At 41.3% G+C, this 13,082-nt stretch overlaps 1 long non-coding RNA gene across 2 annotated transcripts in view; it reads left to right on the top strand.

Moving 5' to 3' along the window:
* The window catches only part of LOC112441180 (uncharacterized), a 204,894-nt gene that overhangs the window by 130,000 nt on the left and 61,812 nt on the right, over positions 1 to 13,082 (top strand). The window lies entirely within an intron of this gene.

Here is a 13,082-nt window from a genome sequence, read left to right as displayed (position 1 = left end):
CAGCCACAATGACTCTTAATTTAAAGCCAACATATATACTAGCAGCTATAACAATCCATGAGTATAACCTCCTTCAAGTCCTCATTGGTGATTCAAAAAAATTATTCTCTATATTAGTTCATTTTCATGCTGCTATAAAGAACTGCCTGTGACTAAGTAATTTATAAGGAAAAGAGGTTTAATTGATTCACAGTTCCACATGGCTGGGGAGGCCTCGGGAAACTTACAATCATGGCACCAGGCACTTCTTCACAGGGCAGCAGGAGAGAGAATGAGTGCTGGGTGAAGGGGGAGGCCCCTTATAAAACCATCAGATCTCATGAGAACTCACTCACTATCATGAGAACAGCATGGGTGGAAAAGACCTCCATGATTCAATTACCTCCCACTGGGTCCCTCCCATGTCACATGGGGATTATGGGATTACAATTCAAGATGAGATTTGAGTGGTGGTACAACATCAAACATTATCATTCTCCAACAGCTCTTAAAGGAAAAGATGAAAGTGATAAACCTGCTGGGGCAAAAAGAGAATTCACTTTAAGGAAGCTTTGGATTTGTTTTTCTTCTCTATTTAACTGTCCAAAACCAACGTGGTCCACTAACTGAAATTTTATAGATGGAGCTCATGGTGAAGCCAGAGGATCATGATCTTTATCTCTAGATCAGTGCTTCTCAAATTTAATGTGCTTACAGATCAACTGGGCATCTTGTTAAAATGCAGATTCTGATTGAGTGAGTCTGATTCTATGAAGCTTGGGAGTCTACCTATCTAACCAATTCCCAGGTTCTGCTAATGCACTTGACCACAATTTGAATGGCGAGGCTCTAGCTTGTTTCACAAAGTGGGAAATACAACTTGTTAGTCAAACAAAATAACTGCAACCAGATTTCAGCAACAGAGGAAAACAGCACATCTCTCAGATTATGCTGCTGATGTTGCTGTGGATCTTTCAATCTTGTGTCACATATTGTCTGAGTGTGGCCACACAAAATGGTGTCTGTCCCAAGAAGAGAGCCAGTAAAATTATGTACACTCTCAGCAAATAAGATTATTTTGGTGACCTGAAAAGAGTCCCAAAGAGTTTTCTCACCATGCTGGCCCTGGCATGTCCCACTGAGTAATCAAGACCTGATTCAAATCTGAAAGTAACTCCAGCCTACTGGCCCTCAAAAAGTCCTACTTAGTCAAAATGGGGTAGAATACATTTTGTTAAACTTGCTATGGGGTTAAGAAATATTTGAGGGTAAGAATTACAAGAAGCTGTCTGTGGAAAGCAATTTGGGGATTTCTCAAAGAACTTAAAATAGAACTTTATTCAACCCAACAATCCCATTATTATATATATTCTCACAGGAATATAAATTGTTCTACCATAAGGCCACATGCACATGTGTGCTCATTGTAGCACTATTTGCAATAGCAAAGGTTAAATAGAATGAACATAGATGTCCAGCAGCAGTGGACTGGATAAAGAAAATGTGATACATATGTACTATTAAATAGTATGCAGCCATAAAAAAAAAAGAATGAAATCACGTCCTTTGCAGCAACATGGAAGGAGCTGGAGGCCATTATCCTAAGCAAACTCACGCTAGAACAGAAAACCTAATACCACATATTCTCACTTATAAGTGAGAGCTAAACATTAAATACACATGGACACACAAAAGGGAACAATAGACATGGGGCCTACTTGAGTGTGGAGGGTGGAAGGATGGTGAGGATCAAAAAACTATCTATTGGGTACTAGGCTTGGTACCAGAGAGTTTGGTGAGAGTTTTAATCATAAAGGGATGCTGCATTTTATCAAATGCTGTTTCTGCATCTATTGAGATGATCATGTGATTTTTGTTTTTAATTCTGTTTATGTGGTATATCACATTGTATTAGGGTTCTCTAGAGGTACAGACTTACAGGATATATATGTATAAAATAGGATATATATATCTATAGGATATATATATATACACACACACACATATATATATATATGTATGATGAAACAACCTGTACACTAAACCCCCACAACACACAATAAACCCATGTAACAAACCTGCACATGTAACCCTGAACATAAAGATTGGAAAGAAAAAAATAATAATAAAATAAAAATCAATGTAAAGCACAAAAAAAAGCTGTCTGTAGCAATTGCAATATTTATATACCTGTCACCAGAGAAAAACAAGACTAGAAATTTCTAAACTGGCTCCTTCTTAACTTATGAGTCAGCACTCATCCACGTTTGGGCTCTACTCACTGACCATGTTGTGCTTAAGTTATGGTTTGTTTACATATGTCAACTCTTTAATCACGACAGCGTAAGTGCTAGAAACCAGGACCAGATGCTGGGGTTAGCATTGCCCAGTGGGAGACTGGCACTGACAAATGGCTTTGGGTGGCTCAGTCCCAACCTGGCTTGCTCTGGTTGCCTGAAATAGAGAGGAAAGGTTGCTGGAGGGAGGCTGCAGTAAACTCTGAAATTGAGATGAGTCTGGGATGAGGAAAAGTACTGTCTTGGGAAACAGGAAACTAATTTCAGCTCAGTAACAGTTGGTTATATAATTTTGGAGAAGCCATTTTGCATTACTTGGTCTCAGTTTCTCTTTTTGAGAAATGAGAAGGTAGGCTATATCCGTGGTCTTCAAACTGTTCTTTGCAGAGCCCTGCAGATTTCATGGAGCTACCAAGAGAAGCAAGCCAGACCTGCCCAGTTTCTTTTCCCTCGGAATCATGTGAATTGGTAGGTCCCCACTGTATTATAGATGCCCTTGGTCTCTGGTGTCATGGTTACCTTTTTCTAGTCCATATAAGTATCCTATTAGTGAGACCATCTATTTCTGTTTTGAACTTTGTACAAGAGTCCTTTCTGTACTCAGCACTGATAAAACACTGAAGGATAAGAAGCTACTCCTCTTTGAAAGAGTGACTGTAATTCTGCCCTCAGGAATCTTATGATCACAGATCACACACATGAAAAATACTTAGAAGAAAGCTTGTTAACTATGAATGTGACAGCATCTGACTATTATATCTCAACGGAATAACTCATCTTAAAGAAATTCATCGATTTCTGAAAAATCATCTCCAAGATTAATTTTCATAAACCAACCCAGAATTAACATACCTTTAAAAAAGGCACTTATTTAAATTCCTGGACAATAAGCTGGGCTTGCTTAGCTTGTGCAACCACTGGGCTTATCTTTGTCTGAAAATATTTATTCTAAGTAGACTATAATATTAGCAATTCATTTAAAAGAGGTTTACTTTCTTCATTAGTCATGGTTGTGTTTTATATGTGTTAAAATTATTTCTGCGGACTGTACTAAATGGATGTGTTACTATACCATTGCTTCTCTAACCCTGATTGTCCCAGGGTGAGTTTCCTTCAGCAGAATGTGCAGGTATCCAAGTGCTGAAGTATCTAGCAGCAACATTCAGTCAAAGTGACTCTTTATATATAACTCGTACATACAATGAAGAACTTTAAAAAGGATTTCTCTTCGTAACACTGACAGCAGTGACTTGAAAACAGCAGGTGTACTTGTTGAATGACTGAATGACCATTCATTCATTTATTCAACCCATGAAGTTGACCCCATGGCAGAGCTTTGTATGAATTTCTGTTTTCTTTAGAGAAGTGAAACTAAGCCATGCATCTCCTAATAGCTATACTTGTATCCTGATTCGCTTGGCCAGCTGGGGTTTCATATTTATGTGACCTAGAAGATCAGCCTTCTTGTGGCAGAGGCTACACAGTGTCACTCCATTGTTCTGATTCCTCAATAGGATTCTCCCTCCTTGGTTCTTCCCTGGACCAAGGACAGAAGAAACATTCAACACAGAGGCTATTGACAAAAGGGGCATATTTGGTGCAAACAGGGGTAAGTCATGATTAGTTCATAAAAACTAAATTCTCAAAAAATAATATGAAATCTAGGAGATTCTCCACCACATAGGAAGTTGTTCTTTATTGGATTATGTCAGAATATACAAGTGCATGTGCACAGTTTTGAATTTGTCTAGTTTCTTTTTCATATTAAAAACAAACACCTGATTGGAATTTGGCATCAGAAAATTAGTACATTTGAGCTCAGCTCCCCATGGGCTTGAGAGCATCTTCAGAAAGAAGGCTTATGTTCTGGCAGATGGGGAATTGGCATTGTAAAGCATGGTATATGAAAAAGGTGACCTGCAAACTGATAGATTCTAGGAAATCTGTTCTGGAACTCTAAGGGTAAATAGGTCCAATTCACTCACTTAGCTAAGAAAAATATGGGTAAAGTAGCATGAGACACTAGTGGAAACATACTGGGAGAGGGGAACAGAGAACTGGGGTTTTCTTCTTACTTGAGCTTGAGGCTCTTTGGAGCTCAGCATACTCATTCACAGACCAAGGACAGCAGTATCAGCTTCTCACTTGTCAGTGATCCTTGGAGTTTGTTGAGATAATAATGATGATAGCATGATAAAGACAAAAGTATTACATCTTTAAATGGTTCACCATGATATGGCTATTGCAGAAGCACAAACATTGAAGCCACACAGACCATTGCTCTCAAACTGTGTTACTTACCATAGCAAGTACTATACCTTGATTAAGGCATCAAATTTTCTGAGCCACAAAACTGTGGCTGCACCTTTAGAATGGAGATAAAGTTGTTGGAAATATATGTAATTTAAATACATAAAATGCCATAACTTACCCAGGAATATTCAATTTATGATTATCATTATCATCCTCACAGGTAATTAATAAGAAGTCCAGTGGCTCACACCTGCGATCCCAGCACTTTGGGAGGCTGAGATGGGCAGATTGCTCGAGCCCAGGAATTCAAGACCAACCTGGGCAACATGGCAAAACCCCATCTCTACAAAAATACAAAAATTAACCAGATGTGATGGTTCATGCCTGTAGTCCCAGCTACTCTGGAGGCTGATGTGGGAGGATCACTTGAGCCCAGGAAGTCAAGGCTGCAGTGAGTCATGATTGCTCTGCTCCACTGCAATCTAGCCTTGATGATAGAGTGAGAACCAGTCTCAAAAAAAAAAAAAAAGGTCATTTTCTAAGCATTTCTTTATTCAATACTGCCCACTATGTACACTGACAATTAGACATAATTTAATTTCAGCTCATGGTATGAGTGGAGACAAAATGAAATCATTTTAATGCACATTAAGGAAATATAGTGCCCTTAAATAAAAAGTTGAAATTCATAAGGGACCATCATTAAGATTTAACTTTGTAACAAATATTTTGTTTTTGTTTGTTTTATTTTTAGATTTGCATAATAAAACATTCATATTCTTACCCAGTCTTCCTTGTGATGAATAACATATTTGGAAGATGGCCACACTGTGGAGCAAAGCCGGAACCCAGCTAATAATGTGTGGGCTCCATTTAGTGTCTAAGTGTAGTGTATAGACTTTGAATTTTATTCTAGGTGAGATGAAACCCATTTGGAAACTCTGAGCAAAGGAGTATAATGAACTAAATTTACTTGAAGAGACTTATTCAGCCAATGTGCAAAGAAGAGATTGTAAAAGGGGCCGGGCTGACAGCAGGGAAACCTTTGCATCATCATGGCATTAATAAAGGAGACACATGATGGTGGTTTGGACTTAAATGGCTGTGGTGGGAGGTGGTGATAAATCGTTAGATTCTGGGTCTGATTTGAGGGTAGGGCTTCAGAATTTCCTGGTAGATTATAGTTTGGTGTGAGAGAAAAGAGAGGAGTCAAGGCTGACTCCAAGGATTTTGGCCTCAGCAATAGGAAAAATGATGTTGTCACTTTCTAAGATGAAGACCAGGGGCAAGAAAAAGAAGTTTTGATGGGAATAGCAAGGGCGCACTTCTACACAATTTAAATTTGAGATGTATATTATATATTCACGTGAAGGTGCAGAGTGACAATTGGATTATGAGTATAGAAATGTTGGTGCAGGAAATAGAAATTTGACAATCATTGGCATATAGATGGTATTCAGTGTCAAGGGACTAGAAGAGATCACCCAAAGAGTGAATGCAGAGAGGAAAATAGATGAGATTCCAGAGACTGAGCCCTAGAGAGCTTCAGCCTTAGGGACCAGGATGGTGAGACAGAACCAGAAAAGGAGAGCAAAAGGCAGACCGACGGGAAGAAGGGGAGCCAGGAGAAAGTGGCGTCTCAGAGACAAGGAAAGAAAGTAATAAAAAAAGATGTTTTAAGGAAAAGGAATTGGTCAGCTGTGTCAAATGACACTAGTAAGCCAAATAAGATGAGGACTGAGGCCTGATCTTTGGATTTGGCAAAGTGGAGGTTTCCTTGATAACCTTGAGAAAAGTGATGCTGGAGAGAGATTGGAAAGATAATCTGGTTGAAATGGGTTCAAAAAAGAAAAAAAGATAAATGGAGACAGGATAGACAACTCTTCCAGGGGTTTTACTCTAAAGGAGAGGAAAGTAGTGGCGAGGGGAAGAGGGAATGACTCGAAGAAAATGCCGTGTCTAAGCAGGGATGCTATTAGAATAACTACGGCATGGGCACTGAGGAGTCAGAAGGGATGCTGCCTATAGGTCTGGAGCAGGGTCTTGGAGGGCTTTGCTGGTCCTGGCATTAACCTTTTGGTTTCTGGATTATAGGCTGTCCAGGAGGTCCCAGGGAAGAGGCTAGGTTGGAAAAGGTCAGAGGCAGATACTCGGGAGGCTCAGGGTAGCAGTGCTCACCAACCCATCCAGAATTCTTTCAATATTTTAGCAATCACCATAATAGTGCTCATGGGCGCCGGCTGAACATCAGCCTTGGATCTATAAAGAGTTGTGGTGTGTGTGTTTTTTAATTATCTTTATTTTTAAAGATGAGGGATATTGCAGCATTTTTTAATGATGATGAGAGGGGAAGATTGAAAATTTGATGATGTAAGAGAACAAGGTGAGAATGACAGGAGATGCTTGAGTGGGCGAATGGGGCTGGGACTTGTACACAAGCCAAAGGGTTGATTTTGATAGAAACACGCCTCGTTGTTTGTTCCAACAGGAAGGAGCACAGAGGGCAGGGGCGCAGGTATAGCTTAGCTGCTTAGTGGTGGGAGGTAGAGGGCATGTGGAATTTCTTTCCTGGTTTTCTCTGTGAAAGACAGGAAATGTATTCACATCCATTTTTTTCTCTTCCTCAGGACCACTACCTATCCACATTTTAACTGAGATTCACGTAGAATTCTGGGGAACTCCAGTTACTAGGCCAGTTTTTCATTCAGAATCTGTGTCTACTCAGGAGACTTTCATCTGTGGGACTTCTGTTCCATCTCGTTCCATGGATGATGATCAGAGCCCCCTCTCTTTTCTTTAAGAGCCAGGTAATTTACCATGTGATGAACCCCGGCCCTTTAGCACCCTGAAAGACCTAGCAGGGAAACATTTCTTGCCTGGCACAGTGATATATCCGGGGCCATCGAAGAACCTGACTCAGAATAGGTGTGCAATAAATAATTGTTGAATGAATATAGGAAGGAAGGAAGGAAAGAAGAAGGAAGGAAGGAAGTCAGTTTTTGTCTAGAAGGGCCACCACTAATCTAGCCTAGTTAAATATGTCTCTGCTCGGGAGGTTTGCATCTGTTTATGACTAATTTCTCTGTTGCACGCTCGGCACTCCAAGATTTTTGCCAAGACTCAGAAATTCATCCAAAATGGCTGAAGGATGACAGTGTTTGATTGCTTGTCTCTCTCTCTATCCCCGAAGTTAATATGATGCTTATCTGAGTGCAAAGGCACAGACAGGGAGAAATTTAATGCAAATTTAGCCAAGAGTCTAGTGCCACTTCACAAAATATTGATTAGGTGTCTGATTTGCTCTCCCCTGACAATGGCCATAGGAATAAGCCAATGAGGTGGGCTTCGCTCCAGCTCGTCATGGTCATTCGATAAAGCCAGGCAGCCAATGAGGAGCAGCTACCTTTCGATTGGGCGAGAGGCCAGTGAAGGGGGAACCCATCTTAGCAACAGCAGAAAATATCGCACATGCCCTTGCACACAGGCACAAACACAGACACCGCACCACCCGCCCTGCTGCAGTGAACGGTTGCTGATTACGTCTCCTAAGGCTTTTGTTTTGCCACAGCCCCACTTCCAAAGGACAAGTTTCTGTTCACAGATCACACTGCTTACCTGGTCAGACAGCCCATAATCCCTTTTTAATGGAATGCAGGGGCAACGGTCCTCCCTCTGCCCTCTCCAACACACATGTTATTAACGGCAAACTTTGATCTGCAGGTAAACGGCACAGGCTTTGTTCTTAGAATCCCTTTCATGGATCTGGCCACACCACTGCCCTTCCTGACCCAACACGCGGACTGAGGAGGGGGTGTGGCGTCGGGGGCGAGCCGAGGGGTCAGACTGTTGTTTGTTTTGCTTCCTGTAAAAACTGCAGAAGGGATTTCACCAGGCTGCAGCAGGCTTCCGTGTCATTGTTATTCTTCTTACAGGCTTCCCCTTTCATTGTTCGGTGGCCTCCACACCCAGGGCCCAGGAAAGCTTTCCTGTTTTCAGTGTGACACTTGGCAACGTCTTTCTTAGCCACTGGGTTCCAAACATTTAGCATTCTCATTTGACTCCCCTCCTCTGGTCTCCACTGTGTTTTTATGTTTCCTGTACAGCTGCCCTTGTTCCCCAGATGCCAGGGGATGGGGGCTGTCTGCCCATCCTTGGTTTCCCCAAATTAATCTCTGCCATGGCCTACTTGCCTGGTTTCTATATTCTCCCACCCCCTATCCTGGCTCCAAGGCTATTTTGAGGCCAGTGGTAATGGTAGGTCACTGGGGTGCATTGTGCTTCCCAGCCTCATTTTTTTTTCATCCATGAACTTGGCTTCTTTGCTCTGACGGCTGGTTTCAGCATGAATCTTTGATCCAAGAGCATCTGACCACGGATTAGCTCATCCTGCCAGTAGCTCTCACTCATTTTCCCTGCTGACAGCTATAATTCTGCCTGGGTAGGAAAGCCTATCAGTTAGGACAACCTACACTCTAAAAGGTGTGTGGCTATATTTTAGATGACACAAAATAAAGTTGAGCTGCTACCATAGGAATTTTTTAGACCAAGAAGGAGTGGTGTCTAGGAAATGGTAGCCAGATGTTTTCCATATGCTTGACTACAAAACAAGGGGAAATGGCATGAAATGGAAGCAGGAGAGAATTAAGTCAGACATGAAGAACAACTTTCTGAATATTAGAGTTAACAGAACCTAGAATGTATTACCAAGTGACCATTTGTCATTTCTTTCTGGGCTAGCTACGATCCCCGTCCCCTGGGGTTTGTGTAGGTTAACTCGTTCACAGATGCAGTGATGACCCACGTGGCTGTGTGGTGCGGGCTTTGGAGTCAGACTAGTCTACATTTAAGTCATAGCTCTGCCACAATCTAATAACGTGTTAGCAAATTTCCTTTTTTTTGAGACAGAGCCTCACACTATCGCCTGGGCTGGAGTGCAGTGGCGTGATCTTGGCTCACTGCAACCTCCGCCTCCCAGGTTTAAGTGATTTTCCTGCCTCAGCCTCCCAAGTAGCTGGGATTACAGGCGCCCGCCACCACATCCAGCTAATTTTTTGTATTTTTAGTAGGGACGGGGTTTTACCATGTTGGCCATGCTGGTCTCGAACTCCTGACCTCGTGATTTGCCCGCCTCGGCCTCCCAAAGTGCTGGGATTACAGGCATGAGCTACCACACCCAGCCCTGTGTTAGCAAATTTCTTAACCTCTCTGGACCTTTTAAAAAATCTGTAAAATGGAAGTCACAATATCAGCCATATAGGTTTAAATAAAATCATTGTATAAAATGCCTAACTTAGGGCTTAGCACGTAGTAAGCCTTCAAAAATGTTGAATCTTCCTCCCTGTTCTAGAATATTCAGAGCTTCAGTCCATCAATAGACCTATGGTATCAGTATTATTCATTAATTAAAAATTTTTTGAGTATCTACTTAGAACTTAGCATTATGAGGTCTACACATGGTTTCTGCCCTTGACAATTTGCGCATTAGGTCAGAAAATAAGCCAAACAAGTTATGAAACGGTACAACTGAGGCAATGCCAAATTAATGCCAACAGAGGCAGTACATGTAATATGAGTGGGATATCTACCTGGGTTAGAATCATCAGAGAATACATTACAGGAAAGTTGAGCCTTTCCTACTAGAGCCTTAAAGCGTGGCTAGAACTTGGATAGGTTTAAGGGATGGAGGTGGGGAGAAGTTCCAAGTTAAGATAGTAGCATTTGGCAAGCTCTTAAAAGAAGAGATAGGCCTGGTGCTGTGGCTCTTGCCTGTAATCATAGCACTGTGGGAGGCTGAGAGAGGTGGATCACTTGAGCCCAGAAGTTTGAGACCAGCCTGGGCAATATGTCAAGATCCCAGTCTCTACTGAAAAGAAAAAAAAGAAAAAAAGCCGGGTGTGGTGGCATGCACCTGTAGTTCCAGCTACTCGGGAGGCTGAGGTGGGACAATCACCTGAGCCCGGGAAGTCGAGGCTGCAGTGAGCCATGATCATGCCACTGCACTCCAGCCTGGGTGATGGGAGTGAGACCCTGTCTCAGAAAAAAAAAAAAAAAAAAAATAGGGGAAGAAGAAATTAGTGTGGTTGTTGAAGCAAGACAAAGGGAGAGTTGGTCAGCAGGGAAATGAGACTTAAAATAAATTGGCAAAGAGCTCAGCTCTTAGAATTAGGCTTATTTTGGTTTTAATTCGAGAACTTCCACTTGTGTCCTTGTGACTCAGTTCTCCTAGCTGTAAAATGGGCATAATAATAGTGAGGATTAAATGGTATTAAAATGCAGATAAAATGCTTCATGTGTGTCTCACTGCAAAAACCATGCTTTGATATACACATACTGCCTTCATAACAGGGCAGCCAGGCAAATATTTTTAATGTGAGAGGTGAATATTCAAAGGGCATAGCTATGAATGATGGCTGGACGGAATGAACCCTGTGCTGCTTAGGACCTCTATGACAATGACTTTTGGTGTCCTGTCTTCCAGACAGCTGCTTATGCCCCTACTTCTCTCTCTGTGGATTGTGATTCAGCACATAAAATTTTCCCTTTCATCTCCCAATTTGCATGCATATATTAGACATGGATTTGGTTAGACCTGCATCTGTTGAGATGGCTCACCAATAATAGAAGCCCCACAGGGACTAGTGCGGTCTGGTTTCAGGAATGGGTCTAGCAAGTGAGGTCTAGGTCAGGAAGTTATTAGCCACAGAGTCAGGGAATATATTTAGCTGTCATCACTTTTTAATGAAAAATAGCCTGGTGGCATGTACATTCCAGCACTCTGATGTAGACAGTTGAGCACCACGCTTCCTCCATGCACTGGCTCCTCCCACAGAAAAAGGTAAGTATCTTCTCCATGGTCCAAGGTCTCTGGGGTATGTCCAGAGACGATGAGGAATTTCATCTTCGGAAGGGAACAGGCACTGTGGTATCCTGGAGCTGGCTCTCAGCAGCTCATGCAAACCAGTTGTGTGTGTGATCTCTTCCTAACTCCACCTTTAGTAATGGAAGTTTGGTGAGAGTATTTGCAACACGGAAATCTGCAAATGCTACAAATCAGGACTTTTTCTTCCCTGGAGAGCGGCATGGTAAACATTGACCATCACACCACTGAAAGAGAGGTAGGGTGAATTTCCAGTTGGTGATTCCTACAGATAACCATTGTGGGGTAGGATCTTCCATACTCTAGATTTTGTTCTTTCGTTCTTCGTTTTCTATCACATGACATTCACTTATTTCATTGCTCACATTGAAAGGAAACTTAAGAAATAATGGGCTCATTTTAAGAGCTCACTCTGCTCGACCTAAGTTAAATTCTTACTCCCTAATTACTTATCACATGGCCTTGACTATGTTTACTTAACTGAAGCCTCAGTTTTCTCATCTGTAAAATGGAGCTAATAATAACATCAACTATTTAAGGTCTGTGTGAACATTCAATGAAATCTTCCATGTAAAGCACTTAGTACCTGGCACGAAATAACTAGGCACTAAATGTAGGTGATTGTATTTGACAATATTTATCATTCTGGTTGAGGGACACAATGAAAGTTGACCAGATATAGGCTAACCATGTTCTGTCATGCTTGTAGTAAATGCAGATGTGTAATAAGGACATTATTTGACACACAGTTATCGGAGCCATGTAACAGTGAATTCTACCAGCAGTATGCTACAACACTTAATTAAAATGTTTAATTTATTGCTCTGGTGTTTTTGCATTTAAAAAATGTGCAAAACACAACACAGCACAGCCCCCACTCCCTTAAATTGGCATAATACACAAATTATACATTCAACATCTATGGCAATATGCAAATAAAGCATCAACATATTTGTAGATTCATCATCACAAAGCATTTATTTTGCACTTATTTTCCATATGCATACTAGAATAACATGATTTTTGATGCATAGAGCTTCTACCCTTTTGGAGTTTGTGGTATAAAAGAGACAATACTGAGCTCTGTCTCATAGGTAGACAGACAGACAGAGAAATGAAAGAGAGGGAGAGGGAGCAAGAGAGAGAGAGCAGATACTCTTAAGGCAGAATAATATTTTTGTACTGAATTAGTTCATAGAAATGTTATTGATCTATGTGGTGACATATAAATTCATTTTAGATGAGTATGAGATACCCTATTTGGAACCTTATACATGGGCAAGAGATTTCTATTAAATTTGGTTGCATTTGTTGACTAATTTCAATTTGTTTTCCTTTGAATTACAATTTTCTTTTTCAAAGTTATCTGAACCAGAATGAGGAGCTAACTTAGCAAAGACCAGCAGCAAAGTTCACCTAACATTTGGCAGTCTATTTACTCCTAGAAGTCTCCTGATTCCCCTGGTTCCAGTGGTAGCTGGAGATTCAGTGGTTCTGTATTGTGAGCTTACAAACTTCAGGTCAGCATCCTCAGTCAAGATGCATTAGAATCACCTGGAATGCTTATGAAAATGAAGATTCCTAGGCCAAAGTCCAGACCTCTGAATCATGCCTATAGGACCTGAAAGTTTGCATCTCATGATGAGCCTGAGATCATGGTAATCCACCCCAGATAA

The sequence above is a fragment of the Pan paniscus genome, chromosome 9, assembly GCF_029289425.2.
Source record: "Pan paniscus chromosome 9, NHGRI_mPanPan1-v2.0_pri, whole genome shotgun sequence".
NCBI classification, from domain to species: Eukaryota; Metazoa; Chordata; class Mammalia; order Primates; family Hominidae; genus Pan; species Pan paniscus.
The sequence above is the reverse complement of the archived record's forward strand: the minus strand, read 5'-3'. Positions and strand labels throughout refer to the sequence as shown.